Below are 5,744 nucleotides of genomic sequence, written 5' to 3'. Positions count from 1 at the left end.
GAGTAGTTTAATTCTGAGTATATAGTTGTGAAGGAGTAGTAATTTTTTTTTTTTATTTATATTATTTTTATTTATTTATTTTGTTCATTTGGAAAATGACATCAAATATAGTCCGACCAGGTGACAACATCTATGGGTCGATGCCAAAATAATACATTAAAATGTTAGTCATAAATGAAATTTCTTAGTTAAAATTTTGACTATTACTATAGTATACTAAAATATTTACTATACAGTAAACATGACATAATTAAATTTTGGAATAACTATTTTGGCCCTTAGACAAAAGAATTTATGCCGCTCCTCTTCATACCATAGGAAGGGAGTGAATATGATTGGTCCGAAAGAAAATAATATATATAATAATTTTTATTACTAACATTAATTGTAAAATTGACTTCTTCCTCGTATAATTTAATGTCCTTCAGTTTATTTTGTTGTATGTTTTTCACTAAAATTCACCGTTTAGAACTTATTCGACCAATAATTTTTAATTCGTTACTTTCTTAAATTAAATACCTAAGAATTTACAGTTTTATTGCCGCCTGAAATCTGAGTACTATAATTTAGTTTTGGCAAAATTTAAAAATAAATTTCGTGTTTTGGTTTACAACCTACTAGTTTAATCTAGTTAATATTTTATTGTACTCATTCGGCGCAGAGCTAACTGATTTTTAATGCTACTACCATAGCTATTTTGCTAGGATACACAGTTTAGAAGTGATTGGCGAAAAAAAGACCTAATTCGTTGCCCGATTAGTAAGATTTTTAGAACGGTCAGAAATATGTTTCCGTTTTAAGTGTGATAGAAACTAATTATTAAAATTATTTGGAGATTTGTGTTCTATGATATGCATTTCATGCATCAGGCTTCTGTTCTTACATTATATTGCAATATCATTTACAGCTATCCTATCTTTCTTTCACCTCAACGAGTACAGTTTCAATAAATTCAAATCAACTCTTTCCAGCTCATGTTGGTACCCTGCTTCGAACAAAAGGATAAGAAGAATAAATTTCGTAGCATTATCATTATTTAATTCCGGGAGTGTCTCTGTTTCTAATGATGAATATAGGCCTTCAGATTAAATGCGGTTGCTAGTTTCAGGCCTGGATGCTTTCCCGCGTTCCTGAAATACGTTTCCATTCGTTTTCCTCAAAGATATTTAAACCTACGAGATGTCTTTGAATGTAGAACGCCTATTGAAATGAGGCAGGCTAATACTTGAATAGCACTGGGAAAAGTTATAAATAACTCCCCTGAATCGAGGAGGTTATTACTTCAAGTCCCGTGAATATGTTCTCAGTTGAGCGGGACTTGATATAGACATGTCTTGGTTAATTAAGTGTCAATTAGTTAACACAGTCCATTTATCGAATTCATTCTAGGTATTATCGGATATTATTTATATTATTATCCTGACGAGCTAATTGCAATCCGATTAACAAATAAATCATCTTATTCATTAGTATAGTAATTCTCAAACGAATTATTTTCAGTCCCAATTTTCAATAAAATGTTTTTCTTCAAAATACAAATAAACAAATTCCTAATTATAATTATCAATCAATACGGTTGAAAAAAATATTCTTAAGACCTCATTAAAAACATGTAGTAAAAAATAAAACTACAAGAATATATTTTTTTAATTAATTTTATTTGTAAAAAATTATATTTTATACATACATATATTTTATATTGAGGTTTTAATACTTGACCGTACACTAATATGAGGAGAAAATGGTCCAGAGTTCGGTCAGCAAAGATACTCCAATAAACAAAACTTATTTATTTGTGCCAACGTTTCAACCAAAATTTCAGGTCTCCATCAGGGCTCAGGGATCTACCTTCTTTCAGAGAAACATAAAAAAAAAAATATGACAAAAAAACTTGGAAATTCAACTTTTATTATTTACGGTTACTTTAGGCCGAATTAATTGTTTATATTTTAATTTTATTTCTAATTAGGAAACAAATTTTAATGAATTTGTTCATATTCAAAGATGTTTGTGGAGTGTAAATTATATTTGTATTTCATCCATGTTTTATCACTCTTACACACTGTTTATAAAGACACTATTTGCTATTTTAGTGAATTCCGTTGGGCATTTTATTCAACAGTTTTTATTAGTGAGATGAAGTACAATCTTTTATTTGTTTAGAATATTTACCAGTTTTGCATATGATACATTGAAATTGTGTGTGTCAGTTTTGTAATTTGCTGCATTGCTTTGTTTTTCAAATATTGTAATAAAATGAAATAGATTCTAAAAGCTCCGATTGCTATTCTTGTCTTTATAAATCGTTTCAACTTCTTGAAAATCAAAATTGTTTCCTTTTTCTGTGTTGTGCTGTAATAAGACTTAGGAATATTTTTTCTCAATAGTTCATAATCTATAATAATATTATTATTTATAATTATTATGATGAAGCATGTCAGGTAGCAGGTCCACTCTCATTTTTATTATATATTAGGTCGTCACTAGTTGAAGTTTTTAGTCCTCAATATTCATTCACATTCCTTACTTATAATTAATGAGATTTAGTTACCTTCAATTTGTATTCACTATGGAAGATGTTTTGGAATCGGGATTCCTCCAGCAGTCATAATGTCGAAAGCTTGTTTCCTTCGGTTACGTCATTTCTAATGATTGCTAATGCTAGGGGCTTATACTTGTAACAAATTGAATTATAGCTCTGTAAACCATTATTGCCAATATTTCTCCTTCCTAGTCCATGCCTTAGATAAGTGAACACGCAGCACGAGGCCTTCTGTATATACACACTTTCTCGAAGACAACCCTTTCACATGATGTAACTATTTAGACGCTTTTTTAAAATGCTTGAAAATTGTTTTAAATAAGTAGCTTTTCAGATACTTTCATGAGATGTCATATCAGTTATTCTATTTTTTTCTCCAACGGATATGTTTATCTTTTTTCTTGTATTTTGTCTTTACTAGGAGGCTGGCTTTTCAAGAACATTAATCTGTCTGAAGAATTTCTAAGAAAGGCAAAGAATTGAAGAAGATTAATATACTGCCCAGCACCCTGAAGAAATAATGCTTTTTTTTCTATATGCATTGTTCTGAAATCATCACTCTTCTTCCCACAATTCACCATACCAAGATCATAGATCACTGGAAGCCTTTTTATCATTCCTTTAGTATTATTTCTCTATTGTTTAATATAATTATCTTTACACACAGGTCTATTATAATTTTAGTTATCTCATTTTTTCTTCGTATGAATCCCTTAGTAAATTAATAACAGTTAATAATGTCAGTTATTATCCGTTAGTTACAATATAATCATAGTAAACTACCCGTTAACCCTATTCACAATGTAACTAAATCTGGGATCTAGTAGAATATTGATGGCTAAGGCTCGAGTGATAACCGGGTGGTGCCGCTCGCTTCATCAATCACTTCTGTTCTGACAGATTCAACTTGTATCTTATTGGCAGCGTGATGGTAGTTCATTGATCCTTGTAAATCACGTCTTCATCTCAAGTAGAACCTCATTCAGAAATTATGCATCGTTTGGATTGCTGTGAATTATATTATTATAAACAATATAAAAGTGAGGAAAAATAACATTTATGACTGAATTTCTTTTTTTTTGTGTCAGTCACCGCACTTTTTCTCTTTAAATATATTTTGTGTATATTAGAAAATTCATACAAAAAAAAACATATGTGCTAGATCATCTAAGTACATGATTGTGTTAAAAAGTGGTTCAAGGAAATAGGAAACTGTAACTTGTTAATGCTACTGTTTAATGCTTAGTTCTAGAATACGTTGACTAATATTCAGGAATCCAAATTACTAATGATGGGAGGTTATGCAGCGCATAAGGGCAGCAACAAATGTATGCTCCGCCAAAATCGGGAAAAGGGATGTGGCAACGAAAACAAAGATGACTGTATATAGACAAGTTTTTAAACTTACACTGACGTGAAGCTGAAAATTGACCTAGCATTAAACAATTCGAAAGCCATATACAAGTTACAGATATGACATTCCAGAGGAAAACTAGATTAGACCGAATGACGAATAAAAGAATAACAGAAGAGGTAGAGAAGGGAACGCTAATAGAAAATACATATAGAAGAGTATTAGCGTGGTTCACTAATGTGCAAGAATGGCGATTAATAGATTTCCGAAAATTATAATGGGAGCAAAGACAGAGTAAACGATCACGCCGAGAACCGAGAAATAAGGACTTCATACCGCACCTGGCAAGGAACAGCGGTACCACGGCAACGGGTAGAGATGTTTGTAAGAAATAGATTAAAACACTGACATTCATGCCATGTATTTTAATGCCTAAAATGGACAGTTTTTGTGATAGTAAACGAATTATGCTCGAGTGTGACCTGAATAAATCCAATGTAGCCTATACCGTTTGGAGTACTCAAACTTCAAACCCGAATATGGCTTTTTTATTGCCACCGATAAGTTTCAAATAAATATTTTCATTTCAGAAAGACTCTTATATCTCCTGTGTATTACTTTTAGTTGCTCGTTGATTAATAGATGAGTGTTACATCATGTCATTACTTTTATCCAAGTTTTTTTTAACTTCTCTGTTCCTTGAGAGGGAAGAACTGAAGAGTCAGTACATTTAATATCAGGGTAAATTGTAAGATATACCTAATTCATCAGAACCTCATTAATTGTAGAGAATTGAGAAGTAATATAGAACCATCAAATGAGTATCAGATAATTATTTTCAAAATAATAAAGGCGTGTTATGTAATTCAATAGAAAATTGTCCTCCTTGCCAAGGCACTAACACTTTATTGGCACATTAGAGGGAAACCGGCCCTACTAAAGGTGACAGAGCGGTATTGATTCAGCAAACCGAATTACCAGCAATGTCCAGTAAAGATTTACGGCGACGGCTCAGTTTTATCTTCCTCAGGTAGTTGGGGAGAGGCCCATTTGCTGTTTTTTTTCCCTGAAGGTTAAAGGCAGCTTTTATGTCTTATCTTCCCTCAAAACTTCAGCAAGCCATCTTACAAAATACTGGTTTAACATCCATATTAATGAAACATATTCTGACAAATACATTGTTTACAAATTATCCTAATTGGTTTCGTGTGATTGGCCAAAAATTGTTCTACACTACTTTAATTTTGGTTTTCTGTGTTAGTCCTCTACATTTTTATCAAGTAGTAACGTACTTCAATTTACGTTTTCACATTGTATAGCTCAATTCATTCATTCATTCAGTGAGTAGGTTGGACATGTACGGTATGTCACAATCTCACAAGAGGAGATCATAACACACAAAAAATGCAATCCTATGCAATGGGACCGCAAAAGGTGGATTTCTGTCGAAAACTCAAATTCGATTTTTTCATAATCGAAATATTTTTTTAGCTATATATTCTTTATATATTGGTATGTAAGAGTAACAAGTAAATAATTTGGTAACTCTAGTGCTTTTTGCTATAACATGTATTTTTAAATTTTTTATTCTTAAAAGAAAAAAAAATTACGTTCAATAGATATATTGCTAAATATAGTATAACTTAATTTGTTAGATAATCTAATAATTTTTATATTAAATCACTGATATGTTGAAAATTATAAGGAAATTCAGGAAATGAAACTACGCCACAAATGCTTCTCTTTTCAACAATGCAAACCAGTCTTCGTCCATACATTTTGAAAAATTAATATTTTGAAAATTATTTAAGATATAATTGAATTGTATATGGTTATATAATAAAATTT

General features: G+C 30.9%; 1 protein-coding gene across 2 annotated transcripts in view; it reads left to right on the top strand.

Moving 5' to 3' along the window:
- The window catches only part of unc-13-4A (BAI1 associated protein 3), a 413,601-nt gene that overhangs the window by 201,827 nt on the left and 206,030 nt on the right, over positions 1 to 5,744 (top strand). The window lies entirely within an intron of this gene.

This window comes from Halyomorpha halys, unplaced genomic scaffold (assembly GCF_000696795.3).
Source record: "Halyomorpha halys isolate HHAL.00 unplaced genomic scaffold, Hhal_1.1 Scaffold522.1, whole genome shotgun sequence".
Taxonomy (NCBI): Eukaryota; Metazoa; Arthropoda; class Insecta; order Hemiptera; family Pentatomidae; genus Halyomorpha; species Halyomorpha halys.
The sequence above is the reverse complement of the archived record's forward strand: the minus strand, read 5'-3'. Positions and strand labels throughout refer to the sequence as shown.